This window comes from Balaenoptera borealis (genome assembly GCF_965194805.1).
Source record: "Balaenoptera borealis genome assembly, chromosome: 13".
NCBI classification, from domain to species: domain Eukaryota; kingdom Metazoa; phylum Chordata; class Mammalia; order Artiodactyla; family Balaenopteridae; genus Balaenoptera; species Balaenoptera borealis.
Genome location: NC_138870.1, coordinates 80556346 through 80581265, shown reverse-complemented (window position 1 = coordinate 80581265; position 24920 = coordinate 80556346). Strand labels below are relative to the sequence as shown.

At 45.1% G+C, this 24920-nt stretch overlaps 1 protein-coding gene and 1 pseudogene across 2 annotated transcripts in view; one reads left to right on the top strand and one right to left on the bottom strand.

Moving 5' to 3' along the window:
• TMCC3 (transmembrane and coiled-coil domain family 3) overlaps nt 1-24920 on the top strand; it is a 396600-nt gene that overhangs the window by 96518 nt on the left and 275162 nt on the right. The gene's annotated exons all lie outside the window — the stretch shown is intronic.
• LOC309609647 (N-acetyl-D-glucosamine kinase pseudogene) overlaps nt 1672-24920 on the bottom strand; it is a 31236-nt pseudogene continuing 7987 nt past the window's right edge. Inside the window, exon 2 of the transcript in view lies at nt 1672-23080. The product of the transcript in view is annotated as an N-acetyl-D-glucosamine kinase pseudogene (transcript). The remainder of the gene's footprint in view (nt 23081-24920) is intronic.

The window sequence follows — 24920 nt, the reverse complement described above, 5'->3', positions numbered from 1 at the left end:
AGTTACGGAAGTGCCTCTAATCGATTCCAGTGTGACCTATGTATTGTTTGGCTTAGCCTTCTTTAAAAGGGTTGGCTTTGAATGGACTCTCTCACAGTACCAGGCCCTTAACAGAAACTCTGATTCTGATGAAATTCACACTCTTCTAGAAGATTCGGTTTCATAGCCCTCAGGACCTATTTAGTTCCTCCAACAAAGCAAATGCAGGAGCCTGGGAAGCAGTTATTAGCTGCGGGAGATCGGTTTACTAATGTGACTTGTTGTTCTGTGTGTTTGTTGTCCACTGGCTCTGTGCTCATGAAGTCAATATGCCCTGCATTCTGCCGAGCCAGGCAAGCTGGTCAGATAAGAAGTGAAGCCAGGCCCTGTTCAAGTTCCAGAACCTAATTGCAGCCACAATAATAGCTACTATACATTGGATGTTTTACGTGTCGTTTAATCCTCGTAAAAACCCTATGAGGAAAATATTGTTTTCCTCCAGGTTCTAGATGATATTTGGCCTCAGGGAGGTAAACTTTCCAAGGTCACACAGCCATTAAGTGGCAGTGTGTGGCTTTGAATCCAAGTCTTTTTGTTAATAAACCATCTTTACTCCCTTTTTTGATCCTCTTTCCTGTCTCCAGGCGCCCAAAATGGTCCTTCTGCTATGGAAGAGGAAACGTAGATCATCTGATAGAAAAGCTGGGTCCCTTTGTTCACTGAAAACACTCTTCACATCCTCAAGAAAACACCTGATCTTTTACTTCATTTTATTCTCTTTTAAAATCATGGACCCTTAGAGATGAAAGGGATTAAGTCCCCAGTTCACTTGCTTTTGGGGGAGGAGCAGGCAATGGCCGACTTGTTATCCATTCTTACCGTCGAGGTAGAAAGGCTTCCAGATTTCGCTACATGCATGGAAAGCCTGGTGTTGCTTTGGATTTATGTGGGTGCAGGGCTAGAGTTTAACAGAATTAAACGTCATAGGTAAACTCCAAACTAGGACCAGAAACATAAGGATAGGCTCGTCCACGGACCCTATGAGGACCCACAAATTGCCCCAAAGCCATGTTCCTACCAAGAGTCTAAACAAGATCTTGCAGGTTTCTTTTTGATTATATTCATTCCATCCCAAATGGTCAAACATTTCTTTCATTTCTACTGATGTGTAGAAAAGGAGATATATGTCCATAATCACTTATCTGAAATTTGTAAGGAAATGCTTTGCTTATTACATCTTATGTTGCATCAGACCCCCAGTGGGACTGGGGTCGTGCTCTGCAATCAGACATGTTAATATATCTGTGGTTCAACTTACTGTTATTAAGGAAAGACTATAAATATGTGTCACTTCGGGTCAGATTTTTGTTACCAGATGAGTTGCACACACTTAGGAAAAAGCTTTCATAATTCAGAACTTTCAGGGTTTCAGAATTACTGGTAAGGAATTTGAGGCCTATAATTTCCTCCCTCTTTGCACTGGTACAAGTTGAACTGGTGGACCAGCAACATTATGTTTGATAGAGGACCCTCATGCCCTTTGTTAAAAGCAAAATAAACTTTGTTTCCAAGGAGGGGTCTGCCTCCTTGACACTTAGGGGGCTGCTCAGCACCACTCTCGTGTGTGTGTGTGTGTGTGTGTGTGTGTGTGTGTGTGTGTGTGTGCAGGCTGCTCTCCCAAACCCTAACCCCCACCAGTTCCTCAGCCACATTCCCTTTGCTCTCTCTCCTGAGTGGATCTCAACAGCCAGTTTCCACCGCTGTCTTTGTGAGGACTGTCACACTTCACAGTACCCAGCAGGCTGCTTTTCTCTAAGCCACACACTCCCTAAGCCTTTGTTCCTTGGTTCTGGGAGCCTTCACCATGGCAACCGTTTTGGCTCCTCTCAGTCCATTCCCAGGTGGTCTCTGAGGCTTTGCCCACACGGTGCCACGCTGAAAAATGCAGTCTGGCCCACGAGTTTGCTTTTACATTTTAATTGCTTATTTTGACTTGAGGCACAGTCCCAAGGATTTTTCTGCAGGGGCATGGGTTTCGCCATGCCTGGTGACCGGGCTGCTGTCTCTCACCCTCCTCGGTGTGAGACGCGTGCACTTCTTACACCCACGGTGACGCCTCACCGTTTCCAAAGCCTTTCTGAGATGAGGACAGGCCGAAGCCAGATGGTTCGACAAACTCTTGTTTCTGTTCCCACTTTGGTTCCTTGCGGCCTCTTACGTTCTGATAGCAGTTGCTTTTCCAGTTTGTGGACTCCGTCAAGCAGTGAGTGTCTTCAGAAACTATATACACCCTGAAGGCTCTGGCCATTGCTGCTGGTGGCTGGAGTTTGACAGCTGGCACCATCAGCTTCTCTCCGCACCTGATTTATCAGAGTGCAATATTCATGCCATGTGGCTTTTGGGCCAGGAGTATTCAATCATCCAGTGACTTAAATTGCCAAGGAAACAATGTCTGCTGAGACTTCAGGATTTACCACCTGTTCCCAGGCTCTAGAATTCTTGCTGACACAGTTTATTCTCATAACCACCCAGATCTGTGAAGTGTGTAAATCTTTTTACTTTGTTTTGCAGAACTTTTCTGCAAAATTCACTTTTCTGCATGCAGGACCTTGAACAGGGGCCCAAAGAACATGGGCTTTAGGGGATCCACGAACTTCTGGAAATTGTATGCACTATTTTGTATGGATGTGGGTGTGGGCATTTTTTGAGGAGAGGCTTGCACTGAGTCCGTAGCATCCTATTCCAAAGCAGTGCGGCCCCAGGAAAATAATGTAGTCTTCTGAGCCTCTGGAAGATGAGAATAATAAGAGATCTTACCCCATTCATTTGCATGAGGATAAAATGAGAAAATGCATATAAACTGCCTGGTACAGTGTCCATAAACATTCAGTAAATGTTAGCTATCACTATTCATCTGTGATCCTCGAAAAGTTAAAATTATGCGACGGCTTTCTATGCCATAGAATTAGGTAGCGGATATATCATCAGTACTATTTATCAACATTGTTACAGCCCTTTATGCTGTACCAAGAATCTTTGCCATACTGCCTCATGTGATCTTCACAGCATCCTTGTTGGTAGGTGGGAGAGACTGCATAACTATCTCCTCCTACAGATGAGAAAACTAAGGCTCAAGGGAGACAAGACCACCCGGCTAACAAGGCTCAGAAAAATGGCTTCTGCTCACGTTCTAGTGACCTGACAGATCATAAGACAGTTACAATATACAGAGTGTGATGAGTGCCTTGACCCTTGAAGTCCAGGAAGTTACGGCAATGAGGAGGGTCAAGGAAGGCTTCCTGGAATAAATGACTCTTAATCTGAGCCCTGAAATGGAGGTAGGAAGAGGCCAGGTGGAGAGTGGGCTGTGGCAGTGTTACCTGCAGAGGCATTAGCACGTGCCAGTTCCTAGAGCAGGGGGACCTCAGTGGTCAGGTGCCTCTTGGCAAGAGGGGATGGAGGTAAGGCAAAAAGAGCAGTTTTCAGGACTCCTCCTCTAAAAAAAAAAAAGATGAATAACTGAAGAAAGAGGAAAGGAATAGAGCAGAGAATTGCGTTTGGGTTTACAGGCATACTTACAAACCGTGCAGCCATTTGAAAGAATTCTGGGGATGTGTTTGATATGTTAAGTGAGGAAGAGCACGTATAAAATTGCCCATATGCCGTGATTTCAGCTGTGTAGAAATGAATCTACCGAGGACCAAGACTTAGAAATTCAGTGGAAGAAAGAAAGTAACTCTTGTGTTGAGGTGATACTTTTTTTTTTTTTTTTACAAGTAAGTCCAAACTTTATTTAAAACTACATTTTAAATTTAACATTGCCAAACATCACAATGGGGGAAAAAATAAATGACAGAAAGAAAAAGAAAAAACCCCACAGTGGAGGTGATACATTTTTGAAACTCATTTTAATGTGTTGTTTTTTAGGTTTTGTTTTAGTTGCTTGTTGCTCCCAATACCTGGCCTGGGTGGTCCAGGCTCCAGCATTCATTTCACCGGCCTTCCAGCGTCTTTAGTTCCTACTCATTCATTCATTAGTTCATTTCGTGCTTGCCGTGTTCCAGGCACTGGGCTTGGGCAAGTCTCAGTTATGTCTGTGTGTCCGTCCCTGACTGGGTCAGCATTCAGAGAGCCCAGAGCCCCTTCCCTCCGTGTCTAGACGAGATCCCGTGTTCTCTCACTTGCTGTCAGGACACCTGTAATTAATACTCCCCTTTTGTTCACGTGAGGAAAAAGAAAAGGCAGTGCCGGTTAGTGAACAAGGCTCCTTCCACAATCCAGATGGAATGAAGCAGGGAAATTAAGTAACCAGAGAGGTGACAACTGAAATAACTGGGAATCAGGCAGAAATGTCCATTTGACCTGGCTTATTACTGTTTGGAGCCTGATGCCTTTGGAAAATTGCCTGGTTCCTTCTAAGTTTAACACAGGGATCAAAGGCTTTGTTTGCTCTGAATGTGTTTTTTGTTTTTTTTTTAAATTTTATTTATTTATTTATTTTTATTTATTTATTTATTTATTTATTTATGGCTGTGTTGGGTCTTCGTTTCTGTGCGAGGGCTTTCTCTAGTTGCGGCAAGTGGGGGCCACTCTTCATCGCGGTGCGCGGGCCTCTCACTATCGCGGCCTCTCTCGTTGCGGAGCACAGGCTCCAGACGCGCAGGCTCAGTAACTGTGGCTCATGGGCCCAGTTGCTCCGCAGCATGTGGGATCCTCCCAGACCAGGGCTCGAACCTGTGTCCCCTGCATTGGCAGGCAGATTCTCAACCACTGCGCCATCAGGGAAGCCCTGAATGTGTTTTTAAGCAGTTAATTGGAAGCTTTCCCTTTAGTGCAGGTCAGTGAGAAAAAAGCAGTGTGCTGCTGTGAGAGTGGGCAGCCCCAAGCAACCTTTACCCCCGGTGCTCTTTATATGTTCTGTGCATTTCTGAGGTTCTGTCCCTTCCGAAGGCAGCCTCAGGACACAGGGACAGTTAAAAACTGTGTTTAAGATATGATACATAGTATCTGCTTTAAAATGCTCCAACACACACACAATGTGTGGGAGGATACGCAATAAGATGGGTGAGGAGTATATGGGGTTCTTTATACTATTCCTTTCACCTTGTTTATCTTTGAAATTTTTCACAAGAAAAAAAAAACTTGAATAACATTTAAAAGACTGGTAACAAAATACTTACTGGAAATAAATATGAGAAGCCCTACGTGACAGTATACCCTCTGATACCTTTGGGGACAGCCAATTCCAGATGCCTCCTTGGGCCCTAGAGTGAATGGGAGCTGATGGGGCAGGGGAAGTAGAGGTACCCAGAGGTGGCAGCTGTCCATGGACATGGGGTTCGTTAGAATATGTAACACAAAGAGGGTAGTTACATGAATTTTAGAAAACCAGAAAGAAATACTCCAAAATTCTACTCCAGAATACTTCATTTTCTTATTTTATATTTTCAAAGTTTTCTACAATACAGAGTTAAAAGAACTCTCTTTAACTCTCTGTCATCACCTTAAGAACCCTGAAGCTCTGATGATGGGATTACATGTAACTCAAGTAAGATGAGGAATTTGCCCCAAGTCCCACATCCAGTTAGAGGTGGAACTTGGCCAGGTGCCAGGTGTGGCATGTATGGAGATTTACACTATGCTTTAAAAAAAAAACACATTGCTTTAGCTCTGGACCCTTTTCAAAATGAGCATGGTCTTTTAAAAACTCCTAACCAGGACTTCCCTGGTGGCGCAGTGGTTAAGAATCCGCCTGCCAATGCAGGGGGCACAGGTTCGAGCCCTAGTCTGGGAAGATCCCACGTGCTGTGGAGCAACTAAGCCCGTGGGCCGCAGCTACTGAGCCTGCGCTCTAGAGCCTGTGAGCCACTACTGCTGAGCCCACGTGCCACAACTACTGAAGCCCACGCGCCTAGAGCTCATGCTCCACAGCAAGAGAAGCCACCACAGTGAGAGGCCTGCGCACTGCAACGAAGACCCAACACAGCCAAAAATTAATTAATTAATTAATTAAAATAAATAAATTAATTAAATAAAATAAAACCTCCTAACCAACCACATCCCAGCTTCCTCATCTTCCTTCTGTACTGTGCTTGGCATTCCCTGACAGACAGTTGTCTTCCCACATTCAAATTGTTGATACCTAAGGTGGTACATATTCCTTGCAGGGACATCAGTGAGTCACTTGTCAATTGATATATTTTTTTAATTGGTCAGTAATTACATTTATGTATTTATTTATTTACTTTTATTGACGTATAGTTGATATACAGTGCTGTGCCAATCTCTGCTGTACAGCAAAGTGACTCAGTGTTACACACATATAGACGTTCTTTTTCTATATTCTTTTCCATTATGGTTTATCACAGTACACTGAGTATAATTCCCTGTGCTATTAGGACCTTGTTGTTTGCCCATTCTAAATGTCATAGTTTGCATCTACCAACCCCAAACTCCCAGTCCATCCCTCTCCCTCCCCCCCTCCCCCTTGGCAACCACAAGTCTGTTCTCTGTGTCTGTGAGTCTATTTCTGTTTTGCAGATAGGTTCATTTGTGCCATGTTTTCGATTCCACGTATAAATGATATCTTATGGTAGTTGTCTCTGTCTGACTTACTTCACTTTGTATGATAATCTCTAGTTACATCCATGTTGCTGCAAAATGGCATCCATTGGTATTGAGCATATATTTATTGTCAGACACTGTGTTAGGCACCGAGAATATAATGGTGAACAAGACATAGTGCTTGACTTGAAAAGTTTACACAGGCTGGGGAGGCAAACGAATAAACAAGCACTTACAACACAGGGGGATCCCTGCTTTGATAAGGGCAGGCTTGGGAACATGGCTGTATGGGGAGAAGGGGGTGAGCACTGACCTGGCCTTGGGGATGGGGGTGTATTCCAAGGGAGGTTTCCCTCAGGAAGTCATGCCAAGCCAGCATGTGAAAAGGCTATTAGCTAGGAAGAGGGGTGCAGAAAGATGGGGGAAGCTGCCCAGGCAGAGGAAAGTAATTACAGCCTTTCCCAAAGCACGTGTCTGAGGGCTGCAGGGTATTAATATTGGATTTATTCACACTGCCTGTGTTTGCAAAGAAAACTTATTTTTCTAGAGAGAACTCAGTCTTCACTTGAGCTCCTCTTCTCACCCACAGTGGGTGACAGAGGAAAACCAAGTCTTACTGCATTTGGATAACTTTGTCTCATCCAGCAGCTGAAATGGGCTCTTTAGGTAACTTGGTTTTGTCTGGAGGCCTCCGTCTTTCAGAGCCCTGTCCCCCCTCCAGCTCCTCCTTAAGGGGGCACCTGAGACTAGCAGGGAAGAGTGGGTTCGTGGCTGCATGGTGGCCGGGATAAGGGGCCGCGTACTGAGCCTTCGGGGTCCCTGTCTGTGCCCGGGCCGGCCTGCTCCCTGGGGGGTAGTGGCAGAAATGCCTCTGGTGCTGCCTGGCTTCTCAGGATGGTGTGTTGGCAACAACCATGGGGGGCTCTGCAGCTGGCCATTCACCGCTAGCTTCCAGGTCCCCCTCTGCACGCTGGCAACCCATCAGCCCTCAAATACAAAGGGGAGGAAAAAGCACAGTGATAGATCTTAACATTACTCCTATTTGTTATCTTTGTACACCCAGCAGCTGGTTAAGTTTCTGGCCACAGAAGTTTGGCACCTCAGTTAATATATATTAGCTCCTCGTCCTCTTCCTCCTGGTCCAGTTTCTCCCCTCTTCCCTCAAAGAGAGGACAGAAGGGAAGGAGATCCTTATGGGCTCAAAGTGGCATTTGGGAGATGAGACCCTTGGTACTCAAACAGTATGGGATTTTAAACTTTTAAAATAAGAATAAAGTGGAAGAAACCTGCCCACATTCTCTAAACTTATTGAAGCCCTTTGAATTGTCAATAAAGAACAACAATAATAAAGTTATTACAATTAATGTTTGTAAAGTCCCTTACGGTAATTTTTCCACCGAAGGGTGCCTGACTCACTGTGAGCACTCAGTGAATTGTTGCTGCTATTACAGTTCTTATTTTATTTACTCTCTGCACTGTCCCTCCTTTGTAGATAAACTTATGATCCCTTTTCACAGATGAGGAAACTGAGGCTCAGATAAAGCGACTTGCCCTAGAGCACCGTGTAGTGAGTGGGTAGCAGGTTGTCAATCTAGGTCTTCCTGCTCCAGCTCCCAGGCTCCTTCTTCAGTCTCCTTGGCTCCTCCTCCATACCTGTCCCCCAGCCACTCCAGTTTACTTACAGAGTCTTAAGGTGAGACAGGATTTCCACCTTTAAACCAGCCCAAAGGGAAATCCTTAAATTCTAAGACATAATCTTCCTTAGGTCTTAAGCACAGCTGAGCCACATGGGGTCAAACTAATTAGCTTTTGATTCTGTCCTGCAGGTAAATTTAGAGGCAGATAAAAAGTACGAGTATGTTTTAACAATTGTCTCCAGCTTTTAAGGTTAGATCCTGTGTATGCGTGTACACACACACACACAAACACCTGATAAATTATTTTAGTAGGTATTGATGAGAACAGAATGCATGAGACTCATTTTCTTTAGGCTCACTAAGAGCTTTTTACATTGATTTAGAAAATAATGAATGCACAGCTTGAACCATTTCTAATTCCAGCAAACTAACCAACCTAAAGAAACCTTACATCTCTTGGCAGCTTGCAAATAGGTCATTAGGGTTGACCATTACTGTGCAGAAAACAAAAGTGAGCAAACCTTTTGACCTGAGAATGGAAAGCAAGACCTTTTTCCAGATGTTCAGTAGTAAGAGAGCCGGCCCAGGAGCCGGGGACTCAGGCAGGAGGAGGATTAATCATTTAACACTTTCTGCCCTGACTCTACTGCGCTGCCTACTCAGGTGGACTGCAAACAAGTGTGCAGATGAATAATTCACGCTGGCAATGGCTTTGACCTCTCTGAGCTGTCTCCTTCCTGAGCAGGGAGCAGGGAGCATTGACCATAGAAAGACACACCCTGGCCTAAGGTTAAATCCTTGTCTCCACTCTACTGCATTGGCTATTTCCTGTTCTGATTGCTAATCCTTAGTGAAGTGCTCATACCACCCACCTACGGGCACAGAAAAGGAAGGCCCGCTGGTATGGGGTGTGGGTTGGGATAATGGCCTTCCAGCAGTCCAGATTTGGAAGCAGCCTCCCTGGAGTGTGTGAGAGGGTTAGCCGAGCCTGGCACTTCGTGGGGCATGGGGCACTGTGATCCCTTGAAGCCGAGGCTTGGGCAAATCATTTAACTTTCCTGAGCCCTAGCTTCCCCAGCCTCCAAAACTGGAGCCATGGTCCTTGCCCTGCCCACCTCATGAGGAGGAAGCGATAACACTTGGTAAATGTTTACAGTTTAAAGCACATTTAAACGTAAGTTGTTTCCAAAAGGTCTGTTACTGTAGGATTCCACTTCCTGAGGTGCCTAGAATAATAAACTTGATGGAGACAGAAAGTGGTGTGGTGGGTACAGGTAGGTGGGGGGAGGCGGGAATGGGAGTTAGTGTTTAATGGGTACAGAGTTGCAGTTTGCGAAGATGAAAAGTTCTGGGGATCCATAGTGGTGATGTTTGCACAACAGCATAAATGCACTTAATGCCACTGAACTGGACACTTAAAATGGTTACTTTTATGTTATGTATATTTTACCACACTCAAAAAAAAGAAAGAAATTAAGTTGTTTTAATGTTCCTGCACCCGGAAATCATCCAAGCCAACCTTGGGTGTCAGCCTCCCTGCTACTGCAGGTCCTGGGAACGGGACGCCAGCCTCCCTCCTCAGGCTTACATGCCCCCCCTCCTCTAAATGAGTAGAGGTTGCTCGACAGTACCAAGTCTGTACTGAGCCCCCAGTTGTGCCAGGCCCCACACCAGGCCCAGGACACACAGAGGTAAATGGATGAGTGCCTCCTGTCTGGTGAGGGACACAGACCCGCGAACGGAGCACACTTCACAGACAGCGCGGGAAGAGCTGTGATGGGGTGGCCCGGCTGCGGAGGGAGGGCGGGGAGCCTTTGTAGGGTCCTGGAGCATGTGCCAGTGCCAGAGTGAACCGGCAGGAGACCGGCAGAGGCTTGGCCACCACAGATGTTTGCCCAAACGCTCCGCTGAGTTCCTGCTTCTCTGTGTTTGCTGGTGCTGGTCCTTCAGCTAGAGTGCACTCTTTCCCTTCTTTCCCCTGAAAATCCTCCTAATACTTATCGTGCCAGCCCAGATGCCACCTCCCTTCTGGAAGCGTTCCCTAAACCCAGCCCAAAGTAATCTCCCCTCCTCCTGAACTCCACAGCCACCCCTTGTATTTCCATTGAGCCCATATTTCATTCTGTCAGGCAGTATAGCCTTTTGTATTTCTGCCTGTCTGGTTGGATATAGATTGGGATTTTTATAGTTACAAGTAAGAGAAACCAGCCGGAACCAGCATTAACATAACAGTCATTTATCAGAACGCGAGGAGATGTCTTCCCAGACCAGGGCACTCTGTTGCTGCCCGCCCCCCGTCCTCAGCCTGCTTGCTTCCCGGTCCACGTGGCAGGGGCGGGGGGCACTCCAGGCTCCCAGGGCTGGTTTCTGTGCGTGGGTCAGCAATCACCTCCTGACCGGTTAGCCGTGGCAGGGGAGCAGGGTCACACGCACACTTGGGGTGGGTCAAAGCCCATTTATGCTGGGGAAGAGCAACCCTGAGCCGTCAGCGTGAGCTCTACTCTCTCTAGTGGTGGACCCTGCAGACCACTCAGTCCTTCCAGCTTCCTCCCCGGGCTTCCCATCCTGCTCCCCACCCCACCTCCTCCATGATTCTGTCTCAGCCCCGCTGGCCGTTCCCTTCTTTGTGGTTGCTGCTGCTTTCATCCATCCCTGCTATTAGTGTTCTTTGTGATTTCACTGATGCATCTTCCCATTTTACTCATTTTCTTTAGATAAGCTCAGTAAGTCCCATGACTTCAATTGCTATCCGTTTGCATTGAAATTTAGTTACTGTTCAGATCTGAGTGCCTGACCCATGTATTCTGCTGCCTAGCAGTATATCTCCAAGAGATGTCCCACTGTGCACAAAACTGCGTGTGCCATCTGCCTGTCACCCCTGAGGCACCCCCATTCACCTGAACCCCCCCCCCCGCATTCTCTCTCTCTGTGAATGATATCAACAACTGCCCCCTGTTAAATCTGCCAGCCGCCTTATTGCTCTCCTGTCCTGTACCAAATAAATCTAATCGGGCATGAAACGCTTGCCCTTAATGCCTCTCGAGTTTGTCCATTGCCATGGCCTTAATTCAGGCCTGCATCATTTCTTACTAATTTGTAACTGGCCTCTTGTGCCACCTTGCAATTTGCTTCCCTGTAGTGCAAGCCATGTGATCTTTCTAAATAAAAAAATCTGGTTATTTCAGTTCCTTGATTAAACTCCTTCAGTGGCTCCTCAATGCCATTGGAATAAAAGTCAGGCCTCAGTGTGTGAGACACAGAACCCTCCCACACCTACCTGCCCATCTAAGAAACCTCAGCTCTTGGTTTTCTCCAGCCTTAGAATTTCTGAGTATGCCTTGTTCTCCAAGACGCCCCTCCATGCTTTCTTTTTAAGAAAAAATAAATAAATAAGGTTTTATTATTTACAAACAAAGCGTTAACACAAGAGTGAGTTAAAAAGCGTAGACTGCTTCTCAAATTCAAAAGGGGGGAAAGGTGAGGTCATTAGGTTCAGGGGAAATGTATCTACCTCTGTGGTGTCTACTTAAAAAGCTGCCATTGAGTCCAAAAATAGTAATAACCTTGTATCAAATATACCAGACACCTAGAACCCTACTTCTACCAAAAAAAAAAAAAGAAAAAGAAAAAGGCCTGGAGGTCCTGACAGTGCAATTGGACATGCCCTGAAGTAAACCAGGTTAAGTCTGCACCCCATATCGAAATCGCTTGTATCTAAGGTGGAGGCTGGAAGAAGCTTAACTGTCTACACAGTTGGCAGAGCACAGCCCCTGAACTATCAATAACTTTCCGGTCCTATTAAGCTTTAACCAGGTGACTGAAATGGGACTTGCCCTGGGGCTGGGAAAGGGCATGTTGGTGAGAAAGAAGACAGGGACATACACTGAGTAACAACCAACAGCCTCTGCCACCATCCTGACTTGGTGTCCCACGATGATCAGTATTTTATGCTGCTCCACACCAGACTGGTTATTTCCTGCTATCTGCACTGGGTCCCTAATTACAGAGAATTCTGGGTCTTGGTAGCTACAGTTGCCCAAGGTTCAAACTTTTAAGTACAACCTTCTGTCTTGTTCTATTCTATTAGTAATGTTTGGTTGCAAAGAACAGAAATATCGAAGAACAGTGGTTAAAACAAATAAGAGTGTGTTTTTTCCTCACATAATATGAAGTCTAGAGGTAGGCTGGTTCAACTCCTCATCAGAGCCACTTGGCATGTTGGCTTTCATCCTCAGGGTGACAGCGTGGTGGCTACAGCTCCGGCATCATGTCTACATCTAGGTGAGAAGAAGGGTAAGAAAAGGGTTCCTCTTGCCAACTGTCTCCTTTTATTAGGAACCAGAAACAGACTTTTACTTAGGTTTTATTCACCAGAACCATGATCTATGGACATCTGTGACTTCAAGGGTGGCCGGGAAAGAGTCTATTTAGCACGGCATGGTAGAGTACTGAACAAAATTGGGATTATGTTTACAAGAAAGAAAGGAGTAAGAATAAGTGCATTCACAGCTAACAGGGTCTGTCATATGTTACATCAAATGTGTTTCTGTTGCCCCAGCTACTCAATCATATTTAACTCTTGCCATGAACGCTTTTTTTCTTTTTTCTCTTGAAATTCAGAAGTGTTCTAATACTTTTGCAAAGTGCTTTCTGCAGAATTCAGTTTTACACTGGAGATAACCCTGACTCTAAATGGACAAAAGATATTGGCTGGACTAAGTGTTTTCTGGAAACCATACTCCCAAATTGTATTAGTTTTTCCACTATTGAGCTATTTAATCAAACATTCACAATATATATGCAAATCCTGTTAATCTTCTGTTAATGAGAACAGTCAGTCTGGATGGTCCGTGCTTGACGTGGGAGCATTAGAATGACTTGGTGCACATATCTCTACTGCTTGCGTCAGTAATTCTTCACAATCGTTTAGTTTTATAATCTAAATTTGTTGGAATTAAACTTGAACAGCTCATAAATAGTATAATTAATTTTTGTTCCACTTCATATCCAATTACAAATTGGTTTAAATCTACTGTTGTGTATTCTGTCTGCTCCCCATATATTCTCTGGATCATGACACTCACACTGTTGCTATTTGACTTTGCACTGTAGTCGTGTGACCTGGGAGGGCGTGCACCACACCTGTCTTGTTTATCATCTGCTTAGCAGAGTACCTGGCCCACAGTAGGTGCACAGTAAGCCTTGGTTGAATGATTTAATTGCCAAATGACTCGACAGTCGTTAGTTAAGTATCAGCAGAGGCAGCCCCCACTGGCCTGCTAGTTCCTGTGCGCCAGCCAATGTTTTATTTAAAAAGAAATCGTAGGCTACACACTAAAATATGTCAGGCTGGATTTGGATATTTAGGCTCTCTATGGTTTTTCCTGTTTTCGTCTGAAACACATTTGTGTTTTATTGTGCAGGCACCCAGAAGAGAAGGACTTTGTGATGCCAGTTCCCAAGTCTCAGGGAATTGTCACAATTGCCCTAATTTGAGCCAGGAGCCTGCCTCTGCGCCAGGCAGGATCTGTGTCCAGGGGCCTGGGCTACTTGTAACGCACTTTCAGTAAACATTTAAGTTGAGGTAGAAGCAATGCCTAGAAAAGAGGTTTGAGACAGATAACCCCAAGGAACTGACAAGGCCACGTCAGCAGTTTTGCTGCTTAACTGCTTCACCTTGCTATGTGTAACACATGCACACTCGAGTTTCATTGATTCATTTACTCAGTGATCGCTGGGCACCAGCTGTGGAGCGTGTGTTGGTTTTGTGATCTGCTGCTTACCTTCTGCGTGTTCCTTGTCCTCTCTGTGCCTCAGTTTCCTTATCTGAAAAATAAAGTGATGACACTTACGTTATAGGATGGTTTTGAGCATTAAATGAGATTTTATAGATACAGCATATATATACTATTTATAACATATATTAATGTAATATATAGAGAATATATTACATTATATATAATTGTATATAAACTTGGAACAGCGCCTGGAAGATGAGTATTCATGAAATGTAAGCTGTCATGAGTCCATAGTCTCTTTTCCACAATTAAAAAAACCCAAAAGCTCTTGACAACCAAAATTTCTTCATAATTTTGGCAGAAAATTCTGACCTGCTCTGAACTCAATGACTTTCAAAGCCTGACCCGAAAGGCTGTGAGGATATTTTGAGGCTGTATTTAGCCACTTAGTGTGAATATTCACACATTTTGCTGCAGAAATATCAGTGTGGCAGATTACAGGATGCTGCCCCAGCTCCACTGGCACTATTGCATCATATTATCATTTTCAAATGAAAAATTCTGAATTCTGAAACGTATCTGGACCCAAGGTTTCAGACAAGGGATCGTGGCCCTCTCGTTGTTTCCCAGCCTCCTCCTCATCAACCACACTGCGCCTGGATGAATGGACCACAGTCTCTGCCTCGAAGGGGCTCAGAGTGCTGAGCGGGTCATGTCAGCGGCGTGTGTCAGAGGCAGCCTGGGGTCCCGGGAGCACTCGGGATGGCCCTTAACTTCCATGGCTTGGGGATGGTGCGGGAGCTAAGGGAAGCATCTCAAAGGGGTGCCCTAGGTGAGACTGGAATGATCCAGCACCTCCTTGTGTCAGGCCTGGTGCAAGGATCCGAGCTGCCCCAACCCAGAGGCCAAACAATATGTTAGTTCCAGAAGGCAGCCGTAGACACTAAATAAAGATCGCAGATGTGATCTGCTATCACAGGGGTGTTCTGGGTGCCCTGGGAGCCCGTAAGAGGGAGCCAACCTTGTCTCAGGGGTCAGAGGAGGCCTCCCTGCCCGTGTGATGTCCAGACTGAGGCTGAAGAAGGATGAGTAGGAGTGGGGCAGGTGAGGAAGCTGCAAATATGTGGAATGGGGAGAGGAAAGTGCATGTCAAGGGTGAGGAGGTGAGGGAAAACCGGCTCCTTCCAGGAAACTGGAGGAGAAAGCCTGCAGACAGATGGTGAGAGGGAAGAGGGTGGGTCCCAGAGCTAAATCACAGTATGCCCAGAGTCTGGTCTCTCAGAGGAGCCGGTCCTGGTTTACGGCTGTTGTCCCAGCATTATTATGAATAGCAGTGTCTTTCACTCTCGAAAGTGCTCCTATTTGGAACGTTAAAGTACATGAACCTCCCTACGTAAAGGCCAACATAGGGAACTGAGAATTTATCCTTAGGGAAGTGGGAATCCACTGGAAGATTTTAAACAATGCACATTTTTAAAAGTTATTTGGGGGTGATTTGGGGCTTTGCACTATAAAACGTTCTTTTTTTCTTCCTCTGCTATCAGTCTCTTGGTCCCAAGGGTTCCTGGAATAGATGTCAGACCCAGGAAGATAACCCAGAGTGCTGGTGGCAGCCTGGCCTTTGCTGCCATAGGACAGCAGGACCCTTGGCCGGTCTCTGTGTGGACATGAACATAGAAATAGAGCCGGCTCTGATGATCCCGTGGAATGTACATGTGCTCTTTCCTTAGCTGAACTCTCAGGAGTTCCTGTGTTGTCTGGACTACCCTCCGAAACAATTGTAGGCCTGTCTCTGAAAAGTCAGGAAGGGTGGTGGTGGCCTTTTCTTTCCTTTCTCCCCATGCCTGGCGTGTGCGTGTTTGCCTGCTAGCAGGCCCATGCTCAGGCGCCTGCCTTTCCCCATCTGATTTTCTTTGCTGGCCAGAGCGAGCAGTTGGCAGACACTGACTTATCAGTCTCATGCTTTCAGCCAAGAAAAGACAGAGGAGAATTCAGGAAACCCAAGATTCATGTTTTACTTTTGTGTAGGATGCTTTCAGTGCCTCAGAGAGAGACAGACTCACCCCTCTGGGAATTTCTTTACTCTTAGTTCTTATTTCTGTCACATTTTGAGCTCTCCTGTCTGCTGCTGGGTAGGTGGAAAGATAAAAGCTCCACGACAGCTGGTAATCCCCTTTAGGCCACACAGCGGGATGTAGTTTAAGGAGGTTTCGCGGTAAGCAGCAGATCAGTCCTCTGTGATTAGAAGGCACTGGAACTGTTCACAGCTGCTGGAAAGGCCTCAACGTGGGCTGGTGTCTTCAACTTGATGGTGGCCATGCGGATGGGGCAGTTGTAGGTGGGAAGTGGTTAACAGAGCTCCCCAGGGGCAAGCCGCCTGGGGCCCCATCAGCTGGCTCTTACCTGGTTGAATTCGCCTCAGCTGCTCAACCTGGGAGGACGGTACCTGAGCGAATGGATGATCCGTCCTCAGGGGCGGACTGATGTAAACGCACACACACACATACACACACACAACACACACATCTACATGCACCTACACATGCAGGCACACACAATATTAAAATACCAACTTATTCACTCTCAAATCAAATACTTGCATTTTTTTCCCCCAAAGGCCAGCTAAGCTACAAATTAGGAGCCTGCTTAGTCATTTTATCCCCAAAAAACCATGGTCTGAAGTCCAGTGCATCTGGGGCAAACTCCACAGGTAGTCAGACTGTGAGAACATTGTCATTTTAGACTGTCTCTACTACAGCCCCTCAAGGTACACTCATCTCCTATAGTTGAGTTTTTTAAACTTGGGATCCCTAGCCAGGCACTCAGAGCCTGAAAGCCCCATGAATTTGTGTGTGTGTGTGGGGGGGTGGTGCACATGTGTGTTTTTCTGGGGAATGAATCCATAGGTTTCCTGAGATACTCATCAACCACTCCCCACCCAGAAAACAAACAGAAACATGTGGACCTCCACAGCTGGCTAATAAATTGATACCCTTTGAAGTAATCATTTTTAATAGTGGTGCAGCATATACTTAAAGGGATGGCATGAGAAGATGGCGTCAGCTTTTCTACTGTTGTCCCTAAAATTGTACTCTGATCCCTACTTGTGTTTGCCACTCAGCATAACAGAAGCCCTGCAGATATTCAGATCTATCATTCCCCCCAACCCCCCATCCCTTCTAGAATAGCGAAATGGTTCTTAATTAGAGAAGAAATCATTCAGTGAAAAAGGGAAGTATTTCCATTAAAGAAGGCTGAGGTAGTTGGGCAAAACTTGAAGAGATGGGCTTCTAGAGTTGGAGTTATTGACCAAAGCCATATACTTCAAGGGTGTCTCCAGATGGTGTAGTTCCTAAAAGCATAATGTAAGTGCTACCAATGTTCCCAGCAGAAGAATAGCATTGCAGTTTATTAGCTAAGAAGGAGCATACTTTGCATTCTAGGATAAGATCCACGCTGTTTCTAAGGCAGCCATGCACAACTCTAATCTGGCAAACTCCAGCCAGCACAGTGTGTCGTGGCTCAGGTCCCGCTTTGGGACCGCTGCTTTTTTCCGTGGATGCCTGATGTGCCCATGGACTTGTGAGTCTAGCCTGGCTGGAATTGGGCATTTAATGCAGTGTGACTCTGGGGATCTGACTCTTTCCTGTCTCCCCTTGTAGTTCCAGGTGAGATGTTGGCACTCACCCTGCCTCTTCCATCTGATTTTGGCCTGTTCCTATTTACAGCTTCGCTCCTTCTGTTTCAGTAACAACAGATCTTAGTGATGCCAACCCTCATATGAAAATGATACAGGACAATGACGATTACACATTAGTTGTAACTTAGCTTTAGTTTTCTTTGAAATCTTAGAGTGTTCTCCCTGAGAGCTGGGCTTATGAGAGGCTCTCACTTTCCACACTGTGTATTTTGACAGTATTTAGACTTTTCATGAACATGTATGATTCGTATGTGTGATTTGAATGAACGCAATTAAAACAGCACTCAGAACACCTGGTTTTCAACTCTGGCTTCAGCACTTGGATCCACATGTGTGATGGAGAGAGAGGCAAGTTCCCTAGTGGGGGATGGGTAGACTTTTTCTGGGATGGGCCAGGCAGTAAATACTTCGGGCTTTTGGGGCATATGTTCTCAAGTCTCAGCTACTCAACTCTGCAGCTGTAGTGCAGAAGCAGCCATAGATATGTAAATAAACGGAGCTGGCTGCGTGCCAGTAAAACTTAATCATAGGCACTGAAATTTGAAGTGCATAAAATTTTCACATGTCACAAAGTATTATTCCTCTTTTGATATTTTTTAAACTGTTTAAAAATATAAAAACCATTCTTAGCTCATGGGTCATACAAAAATGGGCCATGGGCTGGATTTGGCTGATCCCTGGTCCTTATCAACTTACCACAAAACTAGGTTGCAATGATAGAAGTCTTAAAACTAAGCTATGATGATAGAGTAAATCAGTGTTTGCTTTTGGGCGTGAGGTGGGGATTGACTCAGAAGGACCAACAGGTCGCTTTCTGGGGTTATGGCAGTGTTCTGTGTCTTGCCAGGGGTGTGAGTTACACAGGTGAATACCTTTGTCAAAACCAATTGAAGATGTATTTAAGATCTAAACATTTCATCGTATACAAAGAAAAGGAACAACTGTTGCATAACAACCACAAAATCTCAGTGCCAGGTAATAGACAATAAGCATTTATTGCTCCCTCGCGTGTCTGTGGGTCAGCCGGGGCGATTCTGCTCCATTCATGTGCTTATTCTCAGCCTAGGTTGGACTGAGGTAGTTCTTCTCTTGGCTGCGGCAGAAACACAAGGCAGCAAAGTGAGCAGAGCATGCACATTTCAAGCCCCCCCCACCCCCCGTTGTTATATTGTTCAGACGCAGTCTGACTGCAAGTGGCTACATGTCCTAATTTAAGAAAATGTGACTAAAATGACCAAAAGAAAAGCTGCATCCCTTATGCATGAAACCTGCCAAGTCTCTACCTTTGAACGGATGGCAAATGTTACAGGGCAGCAGGACATACATATATGAAATGATAGAGGCACACAACAGAACTGAATATAACCAAGTGCCAAAATATGTCTCCAGGTAAAAATAGGTTTCTGGAGAGCCCTGTGTTGTCCATGCGACGGTCACGGCACCGGAGGTGGTGCTTCCTCTGCCTGTCCCTCAAGATAGTGATGCTCTCACCCAGCTCAGGCGGCTCCCTCAGCGCTCTCATCCTGTGCCTGGCACCAACAGCCCCCTTTGGCTGCAGCCTGACTTCTCTCTTGAGCTCTAGACCCTCATTTCTGTCTGTCTCCTCTATCTCCCAGATGCCATGAATGCATCCTTGGCTGAACTTGTGAACTGGTTCTTCATATTCTGATCTCAGGGAAACAACACCAATATCAAGCCAAGCATGCAGGAGTCATCCCAGACTCTTCACTCTCTTTCATCCCCAAATCCAAGCACTGCTACCTCTAAATGACCCATCCCCCATGTATCTCACAGATTCTTCAGGTTGCCATGGTCCTATTTCATGATCTCATCATTAGCCACCAGAACCATTGCAGTAGCCTCCATGCTCATCCCTTGGTGTTTAGCCTCACCCTAATCCTCCCTGCACTATATCCAGAGTGACCCGCATCTGATCCTGTCATTCCCTTTCCCATTTGTGTGGGTTTTATCAGTAACAGTTGTCTCCAGAAAAGGGCACTTGGGGTGTAGAATGGGAGGGAGACTTACTTTTTATTATCTATCTTTTTATAGCATTCGACTGTCTTACCATGAGTAGGTGTTTTTCTTTTGCAATACAATAATTATAAAAAGAAAAATTAGAAGAATTGATAGCTGGACTTTATGAATCATTAGAGATGAAGATGAAGGAGAAGGAAGAGTCAGATGATTTTTGAAATGTGAAGCCTGAATTACTGGTGTAATTAGTGTATTAGTAATTAGTCATTAGTGGTGTTTGGGGAGCTAATGAACACGTGGATATTCTACAGTTATAAATTAAGGGCTTCATCTTCCGGTTTATGGGTCATAAGCTTTAGCAGGCTGCACAGGCCCAGCTGCTGAGATCGCTGAATCCCACAGCTTCTTAAGAGCAGGTAGTGCTTTCTTACCAACCCTTCGCTGTGTCCAGGATAATCAGTAAAAGCTGGTGCAGTAGTGAATTAAGTTTAAAAACCAGGCTTTGGACTCGTGAATCCTGACTCTAACACATACTAATTCTGTAAATTTGGGCAAGTTACCTGACTCCTTTGAACTATATTTCTCTCATCTATGAAATAAGAAGTATTAATAGTACCTCTTCCATAATAGTATTTTGAAGATTAAATGAGATATTTCATGTAAAGCTTTCACTACAGTGCCTACTTCATATTATACCCTTGGTAAATGCTAGACATTTTTTTTTGTATTTACTATTTATTCTTCCCATTTTCCAGATGATAAAATTGAGGCACAGAGAGTTTAAGTAATTTTCCCAAGCTCGAACAAGTGGTGGTGCCAGAATTCAAACCAAACAAGTATGATTTCAGAGTCAGTACTTCTAAATTACTAAACTTTAAGGGAAAATACTGAGAGATTTGAATACATGATTTAAAAGCCGTATAGAAAAACATCATATAGAGTAAAAGATAAATGATAATGGGGAAAAATCATGCCACATGTGTAACAGATAAAACTTTATTATCCTTTACAGAACAATTTCTCAAATGTTCATTTTGAGAAACGCTAGCTATTTTTGTTAATAAAGTATGTCCAAGAAGTAGTTTTCCCCTTTTTGCTTGAAAACCTCCATTGCACAGAAGGTCATGTTTTTGGTAGCTGCATCCCTCCAACAAGTCATACTGAGTTAAAAGTCATTTATAATTACTCCCTCCAAGTCTACTTTAAATATTATGTTACTTGTATTTTTTTCAGCCCTATCCCCTCACTCCACCTCCCATTTCCCCCACCCCCCAATATTTTGTAGGCTTCACAGTTGTTTTTATTACATTTCATCTTGTTTAGTCTTATCCCGCCAGCTGATCTAGGATGAAAATGTGGATGGGTTTAAACATTTCTATAAACCTATGGATTATAAAACCAGAATGGGTTATGAAGTCGTGTTTTGGGGAAATCACCGACATTTTGAAGTCATAGAGTTCATTCCTTCAACAAATATTAAGTTGCTACATGTGTCAGTCACTGTTCCGGGTGGTACAGTGAGCAAAACAGATCTCCCCTTGGAGTTGACTGATTGACAGGGAGAATATAAGTCAAGGAGGTGATCTCAGATGGTGATAAGTGAGAAAATCACAACTGAGCTCTCAAGAATGAACCAGCTGTGTGAACTTCTGGGGGAAAGAATGCTCCAGGTGGAGGCAACAGCAAGAGTGAAGACTAGGGTGAGAGAAAGCCTGGCACATTGAAGGAGCAGACAGGAGGCCTGAGTAGGAGAATGTAAGTGAGAGACAAGGCTGAGAGAGGTGGTCAAGGCTGGGTTACATTGGGCTGGTAAACCATGGTAAGGAGGTATTCTGGGTTTTTTTTTAAACATTAAATCTTGTATTTTTATTTAACTTCTCAGGAATTTATGTTGTTTCCCAAAGTAGAATGAGGAAGGAATGTGGGATAAAGGGAGACACTCAGACTTAGAAAGTCCCAGTTTCTGATTGAGATTCTGTCACTTTACGTAAGTCTTCTGAGGCTCGGTTTCTTTTTTTTAAAATTTTTATTGGAGTATAGTTGCTTTACAATATTGTGTTAGTTTCTACTTTACAGCAAAGTGAATCAGCTATATGTATACATATATCCCCTCGTTTTTGGATTTCCTTCCCATTCAGGTCACCACAGAGCATTGAGTAGAGTTCCCTGTGCTATACAGTAGGTTCTCATTAGTTATCTGTTTCATACATAGTAGTGTGTATATGTCAATCCCAATCTCCCAGTTCCTCCCACCCTCCCCCTTCCCCCTTGGTATCCATATATTTGTTCTCTACAACTGTGTCTCTATGAGCCTCAGTTTACACAGCTGTAAAATGGAGATGAAACCAGCCCTGTTACATGGCAAGAGACCTACATTTTTATTTATTTATTTATTTTTGTTTTGGTGGGGGGGAGTGGGTAAAGTGCGTTTATTTTCTTCTATAGGTGTTTCTTTTTCAAAAAAAACAAGGAAAAGGAGAAAAAGCTCCAACACCCAATGTCCACTGGGCTTTAGTCCATGGGGAGGAGGTGCCCCACGTGGCTGGCCCCTAGGCTGACCCCGCCCAGGGCGGAGGAGTGCCGCAGCTTCAACAGGGTGAAGCTGGAGAAGGAGTTCTGAGCCTGGATCTCTCTCTCCTGGGTCAGCGCCAAAAGGAAACCTTCCGTCAGCAGCTCCCAGCTCTTCCACACAGAGCCCACACACGGGATGGGGAGGCCAATCTCCCGTTGGAACAAGACCGGGTCAGTCTCAGGCAGCACTGCCCCAACATGTGTCCCCAGCATCTCCCCAGCCTTCCTGAAGATGTAACAGGAAAGGGGATCTCCCTGCTCCGCACCTTCTGCAACTTTCCCGCAAAACCCAGCAAACCTGCATTCATCAAAGTCCCTGTACAAGTGGGTGAGGATTCCTAGCCGATCTGGCACCTGGAAATAGTTGAACATGGCCTGTTGGACATAGCCGGTGTCATGAGGAGCCGCCTCTGGATTGTCGATGGAGTCAAACGCTATTTTCACTGCTTGGTGTGCAATCCAGTAGGCTGAGCCCTCATCGCCCATCACGTGGCCCCAGCCACCGCGGCCGCTCTCAGACCCATCGGGGTTGATGAGCCTACAGTTGGAGCTTGTCCCAGAGATGAGCACGATGCCACCATCCGGCGCAACAGTGGCGACGGAGCCGGCGGCGTCGGTGGTGATGAAGTAGCTTTCACCCAGGTAGGGGAATCGGTCCCTCAGCTCCTCCATCAGGATCCTCACGGGGTCCTCCTGATCCCCACCGCTCAGGAGGGATAGGCCCAGGCTCCGTAGAGGGACCAGAGATCCACCCCTGCTTTCCGTTTGGCCCTGTTCACCGTCTCGTTGATCCTCTCCACACACTTGTCTGTCCCGATCAGCCAGTGGTTTGTGCTGAGTCCTTCCACTTCTGCCAGGATCTGCTCATCCTCTGAGAGTAAAAGGACCTTGGATCGTGTGCCTCCCCCGTGCTGCTACCGCCGCCGCAGATCCCGCTGTTTGCTTTTTACCCACATTTTAATTGGTACTTATTTTAGTAACCTAATTTAAAAATCTGGGATCGTATTTAAAATATGAAATACATCCAAGCTGCGTGAATATATTTCAACAAGATCAGAAGCATTGGCTGTGATTTTTTAATACAGTAAAATAGTGTAAATCATACCCACACATATACACATGCACACACACACCAGATTCCTGTGAAGATTAAATGAGATAATAAATGTGAAATGGGAGGTATTCCGTTTTTTGTGTTGTTTTGATTTTTGTTTTTATGATAGGCTGAATAAGGGCCCTCCTAAATTATCCATGTCCTAGTCCCCGAACCTGTAAATATGTCACCTTACGTGGTAAAAGAAACTTTGTAGATGTGATTAAGTTAAAGATCTTGTGATGGGGCGATCATCCTGGGTGACCTAGGTGGGCCCAATGTCATCACAAAGGTCCTTATAAGAGGGAGGCAGGAGGATCAGAGAAGGTGAGGGAGGCGCCACAAGCCGAGGAATATAGGAAGCTCTAGAAGCTAAAAAAGGCAAAGAAACAGACTCTCCTCTGACACCTCCAGAAGGAACACAGCCCTGTTGACACCTTGATTTTACACTTCTGATTTCCAGAACTGTAAGAGCATACAATTGTAAGTCACCAAATTATGGTAATTTGTTACAGCTGCAATAGGAAACTCGTATAGGTTTCTAATTCTAAAATGTGGTTGGGGGACTTCCCTGGTGGTCCAGTGGTTAAGACTTCACCTTCCAACACAGGGGTTGTGGGTTCGATCCCTGGTCGGGGAGCTAAGATCCCACTATGCCTCAGGACCAATAAAACCACAACATAAAAAAAGAAGCAATATTGTAACAAATTCGCTAAAGACTTTAAAAATGGTCCACATCAAAAAATCTTTAAATAAATAAATAAAATGCAGTTGGAAGCTGTTGAAGGGTTTTAAGCAGGGGAGTGATGGGATTATATTTTGTTTTTAAAAGGATGGGTTTTGGGGAGGCAGAAAGGGCATCAGGGAGACCATTTAGGAGGCAGTGGCAGTAATCTCAAAAGAGACGTGACAGAGGCCCAGATTAAGGTGGTGGCGTGGGATAGAGAGGACCGAACAGATTTTGGTTACAGAGTCAGCGAGAATCGCGGATGGCATGGTTGTAGAGGTACAAAAAAAAGGAAATCAAGGGTGATGCTGAATTTGGGCTTATGCAGTTGGGTGCCATTTATTGAAATGGGGAAGACAGGACCAAAAATAGACTTGGGGGAAATTATGCATTCTGTTTTGGACATGTCAAAACTTGAGATGCCAATTAGACATCCAAGTCTATGTTGAATAAGCAGATGAATAAATCAGCGGAAGTCTCAGAGGAGAAATCGTCTGCGTGTCCCCTCACCCCTGGATAGGGCTTGCCCTCTCACAGAATTTCTCCAGTGCCGCCGTCACTAACAGACTACCTGACTGACTGAACTTGACCCAGTGTGGCATTTCATTCCACGTCTTTATTTTTTATCCTGGGCTCATTTTTCATCACCTACTCCGTGAAAGCTGAATGAGCAATTAACAGAGTTTAAAATGAGGCCCAGTATGTTTGATAACTAAAGAGCGATGGAAAACAATTTAGATTAATTTGGGCCCCAAATGTGGACGGTTATTTAGTGTTTTTTCAGAGAGCTAAATGGATTTCTTGAATTTTAATTGATGTTTAACTTTTAATTGTGTTCATGTGGGGTGGCCAGTTGGAACCATGCCTAATAAGACTGATGAGTGTACAGACATTTGCATGCAGCTTGCCTTCCAAAGGCCAGCCAGGGAGAGAA